The following is a 16,075-nucleotide window of genomic DNA, read 5'->3' as shown; positions in this document are numbered from 1 at the left end:
GGGATCAAGGTGATGTTTGCTTTATAGAATGTGTTGGGTAGTATTCCTTCTTTTTCTATATTTTGGAAGAGGTTTAGTAATATAGGTACCAGGTCTTCTCTAAAGGTTTGGTAGAATTCTGACATCAAGCCATCTTGTCCTGGGCTTTTCTTTTTAGGAAGATTTTGTGTAGTTGATGTTATTTCAGAACTTGATATAGGCCTGTTCAACATTTCCATTTCATTCTGGCTAAGTATTTGTAGGTGGTGTACTTCCAAGTATTGGTTGATTTTTTTCAGATTTTCATATTTCTGAGAGTAAAATTTCTTGTAATATTTGTTAAGAATTTTTTGATTTTCTGAAGGGTCTGTTGTTATTTCATATTTACCATTTCTTATTGATGAAATTAGAGATTTTACTCTTTTTTTCCTGGTTAGGTTGGCCAAAGGTTAATCTATTTTATTGATCTTTTCAAAAAACTAACTTTTGGATTTATTGATCTGTTGTATAATTCTTTTGTTTTCAATTTCATTTAATTCTGCTCTGATTTTGGTTATTTCTTTTCTTCTGCTGGGTTTGGGGTTGGAATGTTCTTCCTTCTCCAGTTGCTTGAGGTGTCCCATTAAGTTATTAACTTCCTCTCTTTCCGTTTTCTTGAGGAAGGCTTGCAGTGCTATAAATTTCCCTCTTAGGACTGCCTTTGCAGTATCCCAGAGGTTCTGATAATTCGTGTCTTCATTGTTTTGTTCCAAAAATTTGGTGATTTCCTTCTTAATCGTGTTTATGACCCATCTACCCTTTAGCATAAGGTTATTTAGCTTCCATATTTTTGTATGGGTATGCAGATTCCTGTTGTTATTGAGTTCAACTTTTATTCCATGATGGTCTGAGAAGATGCAAGGAATAATTTCTATTTTTTGAAATTTGCTGAGGTTAGATTTCTGGCCTAGAATGTGATAGATTTTGGAGTATGCTCTGTGGGCTGATGAGAATAATGTGTATTCAGTTTTGTTGGGATGAAATGTTCTGTAGATGTCTGTTAAGTGCAGATGTTGAGTGGTTAAGTTTAAATCTAAAATTTCTTTGCTTAGCTTCTTTTTGCAGGATCTATCAAGCATTGCTGAATGGGTGTTTAAATCTCCAACTACTATGGAACTGGAGGAAATCTAGTTGCTCATGTCTGTTAGAGTTTCTCTTATAAGTTGAGGTGCATTCTGGTTGGGTGCATAAATATTAATAATTGAAATCTCATCATATTGAGTATTACCTTTAACAAATATGAAGTGTCCATCCTTATCCTTCCTTATTTTGGTTGGTTTAAAGCCTACTGCATCTGTGAATACGATTGCAACGCCCTGCTTTTTTCTGCTTTCCATTTGCCTGGAGTATAGATGACCATCCCTTCACCTTGTCTTTTAATGTAAGATGCGATTCTTGTATGCAGCAGATATCTGGCTTGAGATTTTGTATCCAGTCAGCCAACCTGTGCCTCTTTAGAGGACAATTTAAACCATTCACATTAATTGAGAATATTGATAAGCCTTTTGAGAGTCCGGTGGACATTTTTAGTCCTTTTGCGACTGTGGAAGTTGGAATTTGATCAAAATTTTCTGGGTCAGTTTACTTTTTTTTTTTTTTATAATGGTTTTTATTTATTTTATTATTATTATTATTATTATTTTATTGTTGGGGATTCATTGAGGGTACAATAAGGCAGGTTACACTGATTGCAATTGTTAGGTAAAGTCCCTCTTGCAATCATGTCTTGCCCCCATAAAGTGTGACACACACCAAGGCCCCACCCACCTCCCTCTTTCCCTCTTTCTGTTTCCCCCCCATAACCATAATTGTCATTAATTGTCCTCATATCAAAATTGAGTACATAGGATTCATGCTTCTCCATTCTTGTGATGCTTTACTAAGAATAAAGTCTTCCACGTCCATCCAGGTTAATACGAAGGATGTAAAGTCTCCATTTTTTTTAATTCCATGGTATACATATACCACAGCTTGTTAATCCATTCCTGGGTTGGTGGGCATTTAGGCTGTTTCCACATTTTGGCGATTGTAAATTGAGCTGCAATAAACAGTCTAGTACAAGTGTCCTTATGATAAAAGGATTTCTTTCCTTCTGGGTAGATGCCCAGTAATGGGATTGCAGGATCAAATGGGAGGTCTAGCTTGAGTGCTTTGAGGTTTCTCCATACTTCCTTCCAGAAAGGTTGTACTAGTTTGCAGTCCCACCAGCAGTGTAAAAGTGTTCCCTTCTCTCCACATCCACACCAGCATCTGCAGTTTTGAGATTTTGTGATGTGGGCCATTCTCACTGGGGTTAGATGATATCTCAGGGTTGTTTTGATTTGCATTTCTCTAATATATAGAGATGATGAACATTTTTTCATGTGTTTGTTAGCCATTCGTCTGTCGTCTTTAGAGAAAGTTCTATTCATGTCTCTTGCCCATTGATATAAGGGATTGTTGACTTTTTTCATGTGGATTAATTTGAGTTCTCTATAGATCCTAGTTATCAAGCTTTTGTCTGATTGAAAATATGCAAATATCCTTTCCCATTGTGTAGGTTGTCTCTTTGCTTTGGTTATTGTCTCCTTAGCTGTACAGAAGCTTTTCAATTTAATGAAGTCCCATTTGTTTATTTTCGTTGTTGTTGCAATTACCATGGCAGTCTTTTTCATGAAGTCTTTCCCCAGGCCAAAATCTTCCAGTGTTTTTCCTATGCTTTCTTGGAGGATTTTTATTGTTTCATGCCTTAAGTTTAAGTCCTTTATCCATCTTGAATCAATTTTTGTGAGTGGGGAAAGGTGTGGGTCCAGTTTCAGTCTTTTACATGTAGATATCCAGTTCTCCCAACACCGTTTATTGAATAGGGAGTCTTTCCCCCAAGGTATGTTCTTGTTTGGTTTATCAAAGATTAGGTGGTTGTAAAATGTTAGTTTCATTTCTTGGTTTTCAATTCGATTCCAAGTGTCTATGTCTCTGTTTTTGTGCCAGTACCATGCTGTCTTGAGCACTATGGCTTTGTAGTACAGACTAAAATCTGGTATGCTGATGCCCCCAGCTTTATTTTTGTTACAGAGAACTGCCTTAGCTATACGGGGTTTTTTCCGGTTCCATACAAAACGCAGAATCATTTTTTCCAAATCTTGAAAGTATGATGTTGGTATTTTGATAGGAATGGCATTGAATAGGTAGATTGCTTTGGGAAGTATAGACATTTTAACAATGTTGATTCTTCCCATCCATGAGCATGGCATGTTCTTCCATTTGTTAATATCCTCTGTTGTTTCCTTTCTGAGGATTTCATAGTTTTCTTTATAGAGGTCCTTCACCTCCTTCGTTAGGTATATTCCTAGGTATTTCATTTTCTTTGAAACTATGGTGAAGGGAGTTGTGTCCTTAATTAGCTTCTCATCTTGACTGTTATTGGTGTACACAAAGGCTACTGACTTGTGGACATTGATTTTATATCCTGAAACATTACTGTATTTTTTGATGACTTCTAGGAGTCTTGTGGTTGAGTCTTTGGGGTTCTCTAAGTATAAGATCATGTCGTCAGCAAGGAGGGAGAGTTTGACCTCCTCTGCTCCCATTTGGATTCCCTTTATTTCCTTGTCTTGCCTAATTGTATTGGCTAGAACTTCCAGCACTACATTGAATAGTAAAGGTGACAGAGGACAACCTTGTCTGGTTCCAGTTCTAAGAGGAAAAGCTTTCAGTTTTACTCCATTCAGTAAAATATTGGCTGTGGGTTTGTCATAGTTAGCTTCAATCAGTTTTAGAAATGTGCCACCTATGCCTGTACTCTTCAGTGTTCTAATTAGAAAAGGATGCTGGATTTTATCAAATGCTTTTTCTGCATCTATTGAGAGGATCATGTGATCTTTATTTTTGCCTCTGTTAATATGGTGGATAACGTTTATAGCCTTGCGTATGTTAAAGCAGCCTTGCATCCCTGGGATGAAGCCTACTTGATCATGATGAATGACTTTTTTGATGATAAGCTGTAATCTATTGGCTAGGATTTTGTTGAGAATTTTTGCTTCTATGTTCATGAGTGAGATTGGTCTGAGATTCTCCTTTTTGTTTGGGTCTTTTCCTGGTTTTGGTATCAGGGTGATGTTTGCTTCATAGAATGTGTTGGGGAAGATTCCTTCTTCCTCAATTTTTTGGAATAATTTCTGCAGTACAGGAATAAGCTCTTCCTTGAAGGTTTGATAGAATTCTGGAGTGAAGCCATCTGGACCAGGGCATTTTTTGGTTGGAAGCTTTTTTATTGTTTCTTTGATGTCAGTGCTTGAAATTGGTCTGTTCAGGAGCTCTATTTCTTCCTAGCTGAGTCTAGGGAGAGGGTGTGATTCCAAATATTGATGCATTTCTTTCACATTGTCAAATTTCTGGGCGTAGAGTTTCTGGTAGTATTCAGAGATGATCTCTTGTATCTCTGTGGGATCAGTTGTTATTTCCCCTTTATCATTTCTGATTGAGGTTACTAGAGATTTTACTTTTCTATTCCTCGTTAGTCTGGCCAATGGTTTATCTATTTTATTTATTTTTTCAAAAAACCAACTCCTTTTTTCATTAATTTTCTGAATGATTCTTTTGTTTTCAATTTCATTGATCTCTGATTTGATTTTGGATATTTCTTTTCTTCTACTGAGTTTAGGCTTAGATTGTTCTTCTTTTTCCAATTCCGTAAGATCTCTTGTGAGATTGTTGATGTGCTCTCTTTCTGTTTTTCGAATGTAGGCATCTAAAGTGATGAATTTTCCTCTCAAAACTGCTTTTGCAGTATCCCACAGGTTTTGGTAGCTTGTGTCTTCATTGTTGTTATGCTCAAGGAAGTTAATGATTTCCTGTTTTATTTCTTCCTGCACCCATCTGTTGTTCAACAGAAGATTGTTTAATTTCCATGCCTTTGGGTGGGGTCGAGCATTTTTGTTAGAGTTGAGTTCCACCTTTAGTGCCTTATGGTCTGAGAAGATACAAGGTAAAATTTCAATTCTTTTGATTCTGTTGATATTTGTTTTGTGTCCCAGGATATGATCAATTTTGGAGAATGTTCCATGGGGTGATGAGAAGAATGTATATTCTTTATCTTTGGGATGGAGTGTTCTTTATGCGTCTATCAAGCACAGTTGTTTTATGGGTCAGTTTACTTTTATGGTGGAGGGTTACACTGGTCTTTATGGAGGATAGGTCTGAGAATATCCTGAAGAGCTGGTTTAGTTGTGGCATATTTCTTCAACATGTGAATGTCATGAAAGTATTTAATTTCTCCATCATAAATGAAACTCAGTTTAGCTGGGTACAGGATCCTGGGTTGAAAGTTCTTTTGTTTTAGGAGATTAAAAGTCAGTGAGCATCCTCTTCTAGCTTGAAAGTTTTCAGCAGAGATATCTGCAGTTATTCTAATATTCTTCCCCTTGTAGGTAATGGTTTTCTTTCGTCTGCTTTCAGAATTTTCTCCTTTATATTGACTTTAGTGAAATTGATTATGATGTGTCTGGGGGATATCTTATTTGGTTTGAGTTGTGCTGGAGTTCTGAAACTGTGTGCCATCTGATTTTCAGAATCTCTTGGCATGTCTGGAAAGTTCTCCTTCATAATCTCATGGAGAAGAGACTCTGTGCCTTGTGAAGCTACTTCATCACTTTTGGGGATCCCTATAAGATGAATATTGATTTTTTTCAAATTATCCCAGAGCTCTCTGAGAGAGTGATCTGTTTTTGCCCACCATGTCTTTTCTTCTTTGAGAATATGGGACTGTTGGAAAGCTTTGCCTTTAATGTCAGAAATTCTTTCTTCTGCTTGCTCTGTTCTGTTACTGAGGGATTCTACTGTGTTTCTCAGATCTTTGAGGGCTGCAACTTATTGTCTCAATGTGTCAAAATCTTTGGTCATTTGGTCTTTGAATTCGTTGAATTCTTGAGACATCTTTTGGGTTACTGCTTGGAATTCTAATTCGATCTTATTTGCTATCCAGTTTCTCAATTCAATTTCTGACAACTCAGCTATTTGTTTGTGCCTGGGATCTTGTGCTGTGTCTGCCCCATTGTTCCTTGGGGGGAGTTGATCTACTCTGATTATTCATATTGCCAGAGTATTTCCATTGATTTCACCTCATGATTGTTTTTCCCCATTGCCTCTGACCATCCTCAGAGTTGGGGAGGTGTCTCTCCAATTTAGACCCCAGTGGGATCACCCTATTGTTGCTGGATCTTTGTAGGGAGTGACCCTGTGTAGCTCCTCTGGGGTTGCTCCAGCCAGGGAGTTCTGGTTGTGGGAGCAGCTCTGGAGTGTGACACACCTGGATCCAGCAACAGGGCAGGGGGTGGTGCACATGGTTCTGGGAGTGCCTGGCACCCAGTGACTTTGGCACAGAGGGCCTAAGGCTTCATTTGTCTCTGGCCAGGAGAAGGGCTCCGCGCAGAGGCAGGGAGGGCTCAGGAGGGCATGTGGCTACCAGAGTCCTTGGCCTGACAAGCAGGCTGATGTTGAGGCAGGGAGGGTACGGGAGGGAGGATGCGGGGTTGCATGGCTCCTGGAGTTTCTGGTCAGGATGTGCAGAGGCCCACCTGGCACCGGTTGCGGATCGCGGCTCAGCTCTTTTGGAGGTCTGGGTGGGCACCGATCTTGTGTCTCAGCGCAGCTCTTACGGAGGTCTGGGTGGGCGCCAATTGCAGTTCGCGGGTCTCGGCGCAGCTCTTACCAGGGTCCAGCGGGTGCTGATGGCAGATCACGGCACAGCTCTTCTGGAGGTCCAGTGGACACCGATGGTGGGTCACAGCGCAGTTCTTAGGGAGGTCTGGGTGGGCATTGATCTCAGGTGGCGGCGCAGCTCTTCCAGAGGTCAGGTGGGTACTGATGCAGGTCACGGCCTATATCCTATATTTTTAGTAATTATATGCTTCTTTAAAGGGTAATCTTGAAAGCATAGATGCTAGAGTCAGGGAGCCTGGTTTCAAATCCTGGCTTTGCCATTTACTAACAGTGTGACCGTGAACAAGTTAATCTCATTGTCCTTAAGTTGCCTAAAAAATAGGGGATAATAACAGGATCTACATCAGCGGGTGACTGAGGGGATTAAATAAGAAAATATCTAGATAAAATTTAGTATGGTTCATGGAATAAGTTTTGTACCACATTTTGAAGTTGTATAAAATCATAAAGGAACTGCTGTACCTGGTGTATGAAGTTGATATCATACAACTTCAAAATATGGTAGATTAACATCACCTCAGGTGTTATTTGATTATATTCAGTGTCTAGTTACAGTATTTTCATTACATTTTTGCAATCCAAAGTATAACATCTATTTTCTGAATATGTTGGTTCCAGGGAAATACTGGCCCTCTTAGAGAATTTACTACCTGTGGCATCTTAATTTAAATGTCATTGTGCAGGCACGTTTTTATCTCAGCTGTTTTATTGATGTTTAATCCTATACTCTATAATTTAAAAGAGATGAAAACTGTGACAACAGCATAGGTTTGTAATTGCCCAGCAAATATTTTCTTCAACCTTGAAAATACAGAATATCCAAACACTCTCACAAATGTACTCATCTTCTTTTGCTTTCACCAAAGTGGATTTAGAAAAGACACCTTCCAAACAATTCTTTTGTATGGTAGTTTGAGTTACTATTTTCTATTATTTTTTAGTGTTCAATAACCAGATTTTATTCAGATATCCTTGTTTTTTACCTAATCTCATTTTTCTGTTCCAGTATTTCATCTAAGAAGTTAATATTTTCTTTAATCAAGAACTTAATGTTCTTCCTAATTAAGTCCAATTTTATCTACTTAGACTCAGTCTCTGATCCTTTGTTAGCATGCTTGATATACATTACCAAAGTAAGGCTATTATTAAGCATGTATGTAGTTGACATAACTTGCTGTGGTGACCTTGCTCACAATAACTTCCCAGGTGCTAAAGAATAGGCTGTTCTCCTTGTTCAGGTGTAGACTCCATTCAAGAGTGATCTTGCCCACCCTTAAGTAATCATAGCATCTGAAATTGGATTATCATCCAAACAGGATCAGTCTTGCCTGGGAATTTTGCAAACTTGAGAAATAACTCACTTTTATTTTTAAATATCTCTTGTCAATGCCAGTAGATATTAGCTTGGAGCTGCCTTCAGTCATACTTCTAGCCTCCTAGTGACAGGAGAGAGAAGCAGAGATGAAATTTATGGAGGAGGAGAGAGCATCTGGATAGCATTTGAGTTTCTGGATCTAGTACATAAAGCCATAATCACTCATTTTTTCACCCTGCAAGTATTTTGTTTAGGTTTAAATTCAATTGAGTTGTTTATTACTTGAAAGTAAAATTTTCTCACTAATATGATGCCTTTAGCCTTCAATGTCAAAGTCAAAAAAAGGGTCTAATATTTACAATTTAACCCTTGCTAGTAGTTTAAGACTAAGAACACCTATGCCAGAATTCAGCTAATCTAGAACAGAGAGAACTTACCCCTGTTGTGAAGCCATGTTACCATCAACTATATAAACTACACAGTGGGAATATCCTAAGGCAGGATGAGCTTTAAATTCAACAGGTGTCCTTACCGAGGAGTCAGATGAAGTAGTGCAGTCTAGGTTCAAACCTTGAAAGAACTGGTTGCCTGGGATGATGTTGGCTTTGTCGTTTACATTTTCCTTTTGGAAAATGAGAAGTCCAGTGACCCTATATTGTGATTCTGAGGTGTAAATGACGTAAGCAATAAAATGGAATTTAATAGGCCTTTTTTATATCTATCGTCTTTCAGCTCTTTTCTTGGCATTCAAACCTCTGTTCAGACTTACTATTCTGCTGCTAAAAGTATCTTTGTGTGAGCAAGGGGTAGGAGGAAGCTGATTTTGGCAGCAGGCCATAAGAGCTTTTATACACCTGGCCTTCCACTTGATTGAGACATTTTCACCATTATTCAAACCCTAAGCATCTCAAATAAAATAATTGTGAGAATTTTCCATCATTGCATATTTCTCAATACCTATTTTGCACAGCCCCATACAGCCATTTCTAGTGCAAGGAGTTTGACAAAGAGAGAGAACTGCTGACAACAGATTTTCCATTAGCTGAACCTTGTCCCAGGCAACTTAACTATTCATCTTTACCTTAGTCCATTTTCTAGTTTTCTTTTGTTGTTATTTCTCTATAATATCAGATCTGATTAAACAGTGAGTTCAGTTTTCTTTGTCTTTTCCATATGTAGAACTCAGTCAATAGAAGTTCCACCATTTATCTTTCTCTGCTCATTAACCACTCTCAACTTTCATTATTAGCAGTTTATGCTCATGGTGTGTGTTTCTATTTGGTGCTCCAGATCCACTGAATCCTGGCACATAGTAAGCTGAATTAATGGTCACTATGATTATTACCATCATAGTCATGATGCTCGCTGTTTATAAGTGCTATGATTCTAGATCAACTGACCTCTATCATCTCATTGGTTTCCAGATTCTATTCTTTGTACTAACCTGGTTGGTGGGATGGGTATCTCTTTCCTCCTTCTCCATATGATTTATGTCTTATCTGAAACAGTTCTCTCAATCAAGAAAGATTACCATAGAAGAGGACTCCTCTGACACAGGGTATATGAGTTAAGATTTTCTCTTACTAGAATTTTTAAATGAGGTTTAATAGATCCATAGCTATTCTATCTGTAGTAATTAAACTTAAAATAATCCTGTATTATGTCACTAAACCTGAATTGATCGTTCATGCACAATTGTTAGTAATAAGCCTGTAAATAAATTCTCATATAGTATTTTATTTATTTTTTATTTTTTTATGAGACGGAGTCTTACTTTGTTGCCCTTGGTAGAGTGCCATGGCATCAACAGCTCACGCCAATCTCAAACTCTTGGGCTTAAGCGATTCTATTGCTTCAGCCTCCTGAGTAGCTGGGACTACAGGCTTGCGCCACAATGCCCGGCTATTTTTAGAACAAAGTTCTCACTCTGGCTCAGATTGGTCTTGAACTCATGAACTCAGGCAATTCACCCACCTCAGCCTTCCAGAGTGCTAGGATTACAGGCGTGAGTCACCGTGCCTGGTTGTATTTTATGTGCTTGATAAGAAAGAATAAGTCAGTTATGATGTTTCTCCTTGGAAATATTTCTCAAGTTCAAGAATGGTTTTATTATTGCGTTTTGAAACAAGTGGAGTATTTGGATGAACAGGCAATCAGTAAAATGTCCTTGCCTTATTGCTAATAAAATTTGAAGAAGAATTTTCAGCTGCTTTGAAGAGTATTTTTTCCCCACTGATAGCTTGTAAGTAATTCAAGTTGTAATTTTCAGTGTTGGTATTGCCTAGCTGCTGCTTAGCATGAAGGAGAGAAAATGAAACTGTTGATAGGAGTCATCTATCAGAATAACTGGATCCAAGTGTTCAAAGGGAAGGCAGAAGAGACCACGAGGAAGTAATTTTTCTGTCAATTACACTGTGTTTTATCAGAAGTAATTATGTATTAGGAAGAACTGTTTTGGATGTTAGATTCTCTGCACTCTCAGACACACATTGTCCCTGCTTTCCCACGCCTTTCTTTCAACTTTCCCCTGGTGGTGAAAAGTAGGTATTGCATCTGTGAATTACTTTCCAGTCAATGCCTGTAAACTATGTTTTAGACAAGAGTGATCCACAGACATTGATTGATTCATTCAACAAACAAGAATGTTTCTATTTTTCAGGACCTTTGATGGGTGTAAAATCATAAACAAAAATAGACTTGCTTTGCACTCTTTTAGGGCTTATAATCTAGTATGCTAGGATCAGAGATTAAACACTACAAATTGCACATTGCACTTCTGAGTGATGGAAGACCTATCATAGGAAAAGATAGAGCTTGTAATTGGTTGCTTAACTTAGTTGGAGAGATACATTGGATATTTGTATGGAAATTTGAGGGATGAGTGGGAATTATTATAGCAGGATGGGGTAAAGGCACATACGCAGATGCCCTGAGGTGAGAGAAAGCATGATGTGTTAGGAATTGACATGAGACCAGTGCAGCTGGAATAAGTAATGTGTAGCTCAGTGTGATTGGGAGGGTAAGAATCTGATTATATTAGTGATATTAGTGTTTATAGGCCTTTTAAAAATCTGATCTTGCCAGAAAGTCATATGAAAGTATTGACTTTTTTAGGCAGAAGCATGATATGATCAGATTGCTTTATTTTAATTATTTAATTAATTATATTGTTAATTACTCTAAAGGATATTTCATTTGTAATGAAAGGTTTATGATTTACTTAAAAAATTTTATTTTATTGTGGTAGTAGAACTTAACATCAGATCTATTCTCTTAACAATTTTTTTTATTATTAAATCATAGCTGTGTACATTAGTGCAGTCAAGGGTACAATGTGCTGGTTTCATATACAATATGAAATATTTTCACCAAACTGTTTAACACAGCCTTCATGGCATTTTCTTAGTTATTGTATGAAGACATTTGTATTCTGCATTTAGTAAGTTTTGCCTGTACCCATTCTAAGATGCATCATAGGTGTGGCCCCACCAAATATCCTCTTAACAAATTTTTAAGTGTATAATACATTATTGTTGGCTATAGATATGATTTTCCACAGCAGAAATCCCCAGAGCTTGTTCATCTTGCTTAATAAAAATATTTTGCCAGTTGATTAGTAAATAGGAGTTCCCCATTTACTTGGCAAGAGAGGCACCATGATCAGATTTGTGTTTTGAAGGTGACATACTACTATGTAGTGGACAGCTTGTAGGAAAACAATAATGATGTGGGAAATTAGGAGATTGCTAAACATAAAGATAACATTGACTCACTCTATTTTCCCACATGCTTTGCTTTTATCCTTTTTTTCTGTTTAGCATTGTGCCTCGATCGATATGTATTGGTTTAAAGAATAATAAAAGATTCATGAAGGAATAAGTCTAGTTATGGTTTGGTGCAGGAGAAAGACTCGAACCTGCTGCCCTACGTGTCTTCAGGTTTGTGTGGTTTGTCCCTGATGCCCATATTCAGTTTGAACAACTCAATAGTTCTACGGCATCATTGAAATACAGAGACAAAACTGTTCTAAATATAACAAATCACTTATTGATGTATTAAGAAGTTATAGGGATGTAGGGCAGACATCCCATATCTCAATCCTTGTGGACCAGTAAGTGATTAAGCAAAATTAAAGGTCCAATTAAGATTGCACAGGGTATAAAGATTCCTGAGGTTCTTGGTAATTATGCAATAGAAATTTAATCCAAATTGGCAGGAAATTAGTCTTTGAAGGATAAGAAGATGATAACTGGGTCAGTTGACAATATGGTACAAATATTTTGTCTAAGCTTAAGAAGAGGTCATTCTAACTGCTTCATTAAGACTCAGATATTCTATTAAAATGAAGATATTCTAAGTATGTTAGGATTTAGGAAAAAAGTCCAGAAATTACAAAAGTATATTTTGAATTGCAGATTCTTGTTGCCCATCAGGAATTGAATTCATAGCCACAAAAATATGGAATTAATATTTCTTCTGAAAATTCTCTTTTATAAAAATATCCCAAATTAAAATAAAATTGAGGCTTCAAGCCTTGAAAGTGTTCCAAGTGTTCTCTGTTGGCTTTGTGAGTTGTACTGAATGTGGTTTGGGTGCTTCAGTCAAAAGGCTTGTTCGTATGACCTGCTAAATGCAGGGTAGAATCAAGGCAGCAAGAATCTGCCTTGATTGGCTTTTACCTTTTTTCTTTTTCTTTCTTTCTTTTTTTTTTTGATTTTCAGAGCTCAGATTCAGCAACTGACAAGAGTAACTGGAGAAATAGAATCTAATGTGTGGAAGAAAAGATTGAAAACACAACCGTAGTTAAGGGAAGAGGTAATCTGATTGAACTTGGATTCTCATTGATCAAAAAGCTATTGTACCTTTGACCCAGTGCAAATCCTGTGCTTCCCAGAAGAATCCTTCTTAACCCTATTGAAAAAGGAGGCAGCCTAGAAAACCCTAAGACCAAGGGTATTGTTTCTGGAGTTCAATTAATACAAAGACAATTCTTCATCTTACTAAAACCCATGTCTAGGGCCCACAACCTTATAGTGTGAGAAGTAAATAGGAAGGCTTTAGTCCTACACGCTTGGAGCAAATCCTGACTCTGCTGGTTGTTAGCCATGAGCCATGGTCAGAGTTCTTCTCCAGTTTCTCATCTCTAAAATGGGAATAATAATGCTGTTTATTCTATATAATTATTGAGAAGATGACATGACTTCATAAATAGAAAGAACTTAGTGCAGTGAATGGCATATAATAAACTCTAATTACAGCAACTGCTTTTATTAAGGAAAGTCTTTCCGATATTTCACGATCTTTGTCCAGTTCTCATTACAGACAGAAATGAAAAAAATGAAAGAAAAATTTCCCCAAAAGATTATTATGTTGACGAGATACACTTAATAAATATTCCTTGAAACAAATGTAGATTCTCAGAAGTGTAATTTTAGAAGAAAACACATTTTAAAATTTACCATTAGGTGGCGCCTGTAGCTTAAGCGGCTAAGGCGCTAGCCACATAGAGCTGGCAGGTTCAAATCCGGCCTGGACCTGCCAAACAATGACAGGTACAACCAAAAAATAACTGGGTATTGTGGTGGGCGCCTGTTGTCTCAGCTACTTGGGAGGCTGAGCCAAGAGAATCGCTTAAGCCCAGGAGTTTGAGGTTGCTGTGAGCTGTGACATCACAGCACTCTTCCCAGGGTGATAGCTTGAGGCTCTATCTCAAAAAAATAAAAAAATAAATAAAATAATAAAATTTATCATTAAAGGATTGTTTTAAACATCAATAAAATAATTGCTCGACTTACTAAAACATTTACAGCTTTCTCCCTCTTTTTATAGCCATGGATGGAGAAATGGCAATAGCACATTGTGTGTGTTTTTATATTTAGAAAGTTTATCCTTGGGAACATATTAACTGTTTAAGCAAATTCTGCAGTTAGTGACTGGAGGGAATAACCTAATGCATATGTGGAATATCCTAGTGTTTTCCAATTTGTTTAAATAGGATAAATCATGTGATTTTTTGAAAAATGCAATTTATATGAAAATGTAATTTCTAGACATTCAGCGGCCCATTCACATGGTAAAAAACTCGTCACAGATAAAAAAATGCAATCTTACATTCTCATGATTGTGTATCAAAATGAAATATTTTTCTGCAGGCGTGATAGACAACTTATTATTATCCATTTGGGGTTTTTAAAGATTCATATTTTGTTTTAGAAACAGACTATTATTTCCGATTGACTGCTTTGGGTTTTTAATCCAATATTGTCATTAGCAAAGAAGTACACCAAGTTATGTAAGCATAAACAAAACCAGGCTATCTTTAAACAGCCCCTCAGAGGAAGTTTCTGAAGAAGTCACTTAGGTAATTTAGAAAGGGTTTTTCTTTGATAATTTGATATTACACACACACACACACACACACACGTATACATACACACAGGAATATATGAATGTAATTGCTTTGTGTCTTATTTTAGTTTTTTCATAAACTGAGTGGCTTTTAAACAACAGAAATTTATTTCTCACAGTTCTGGAGGCTGAGAAGTGCAAGATGAAGGTGCAGCTTTGGGGTCTCGTAAGGGCCCACTTTCTTGTTCACAGGTGATGCCTTCTCGCTGTGTCATCACATGAGGGAGAGGCACAGGGGCTCTGTTGGGCCTTTTATGAAGGCCCTAATCCCTTTCATGAGGGCTCCATCTTCAGGACCTAATCACCTTCCCAACGCACCATCTCCTAGTTCTATGACATTGGGAATTAGGTTCCACCATACGAACTTTGGGAGGAGCACAGACATTCAGATCATAGCACCTCGGGTGATCATTTCTTCAAGGAATAAGAAAACTATCTTAATCCCTTCATCTCTCAGTGCCTTACAAAGCTTCCTTTGTGATCATCTAGTTCATCTCTTTTTAGTTAATATATCCTAAAGAAATTCTTCTGAATATTCCTATCCCATATGCAAGTATCTGCTGTATCTGATTGTATTTCGACAGAACATTATTAAAAACATTGGGGAGTAGGTGCCTCATCTACCATACTTTTCTTTGAATAACCTTTCCCTTCTGTGTTACTGAACTCTTTCAGCTATTTTTTTATATAACACAATCTCCACTCTCTGACTCCTGACCCTCGTTGCTTGGACCAGTGCTAGATTAAAGCTCATTCTGATTGTTAGAGATTGAATTTCTGAGCCAGTGGTCAGTTCAGTTTCAATGACTGAGTTTTTCTTTTGAGGGCAGCCCTCTTCCAAGATGTCCTTAGAAAGGAGGAGATTTAGTGTTCAGAGGGAGAAAGACTAGAAGGATTATTCAGAGGGAAGTAAATATAAATCCACAGAGTCCCCAAAAGTTAGAAAGTAATTTTGTTTTCTGACACTATAGTTGCTGATTCCATATTCTCAGGAGAAGCAACTCTCCTGAGTTCCATGAGCTATTCTTGTATCCGCAGAACAAATTTTCCTTTGTTGCTTAGCTAGCTTGTGTGAGTTTCTGTTTAAAGTGCTTCTCCTAAGGAGGAAATTCAAGTCTCTGGCCTTATATTTGAGAAAATAATAGAGATGGTGGTAGGATTTTTCCCTATGGGATTGTGCAAGTTGTAATTTATTAGTACCGCATAAAACATGAGAAACAGTGCATTTTGGTGAATGGCATGAAGAATGTGTGAGGAATTTTCAGAATTACTGAGTAAAAGTAAAATGTTATTTCATAGGCCACGATAGCTTTGTCAACATCTATGAGGAAGAATGTAAATAAGTAATTTATGAAGCATGAAAGTGAAAATTGCACAGGGATTTTCAAGAGTAATTTTTACAACTAGAGATTTTTGCCTCTGATTTTAGAATCCATCTAACCCCTTCATGTAAAGTGTTCGCTGTACGTGGTCTCAGAATTTTAGTCATTTCCCTGAAGTCACAGCAGGTTTAAGCCACCATTGAGATCAATTCCAAGATACATTTTCTCAACTATTTTTCTATTCTGCCTTCTTAGGTGATCCTAAAATTTGGAGTGTTGCCAGGCTTAATTCTTCCAGGAAGTACATTTTTCA

The sequence above is a fragment of the Nycticebus coucang genome, chromosome 9, assembly GCF_027406575.1.
Source record: "Nycticebus coucang isolate mNycCou1 chromosome 9, mNycCou1.pri, whole genome shotgun sequence".
Classification (NCBI taxonomy): Eukaryota; Metazoa; Chordata; class Mammalia; order Primates; family Lorisidae; genus Nycticebus; species Nycticebus coucang.
Note: the sequence above shows the minus strand (reverse complement) of the source record.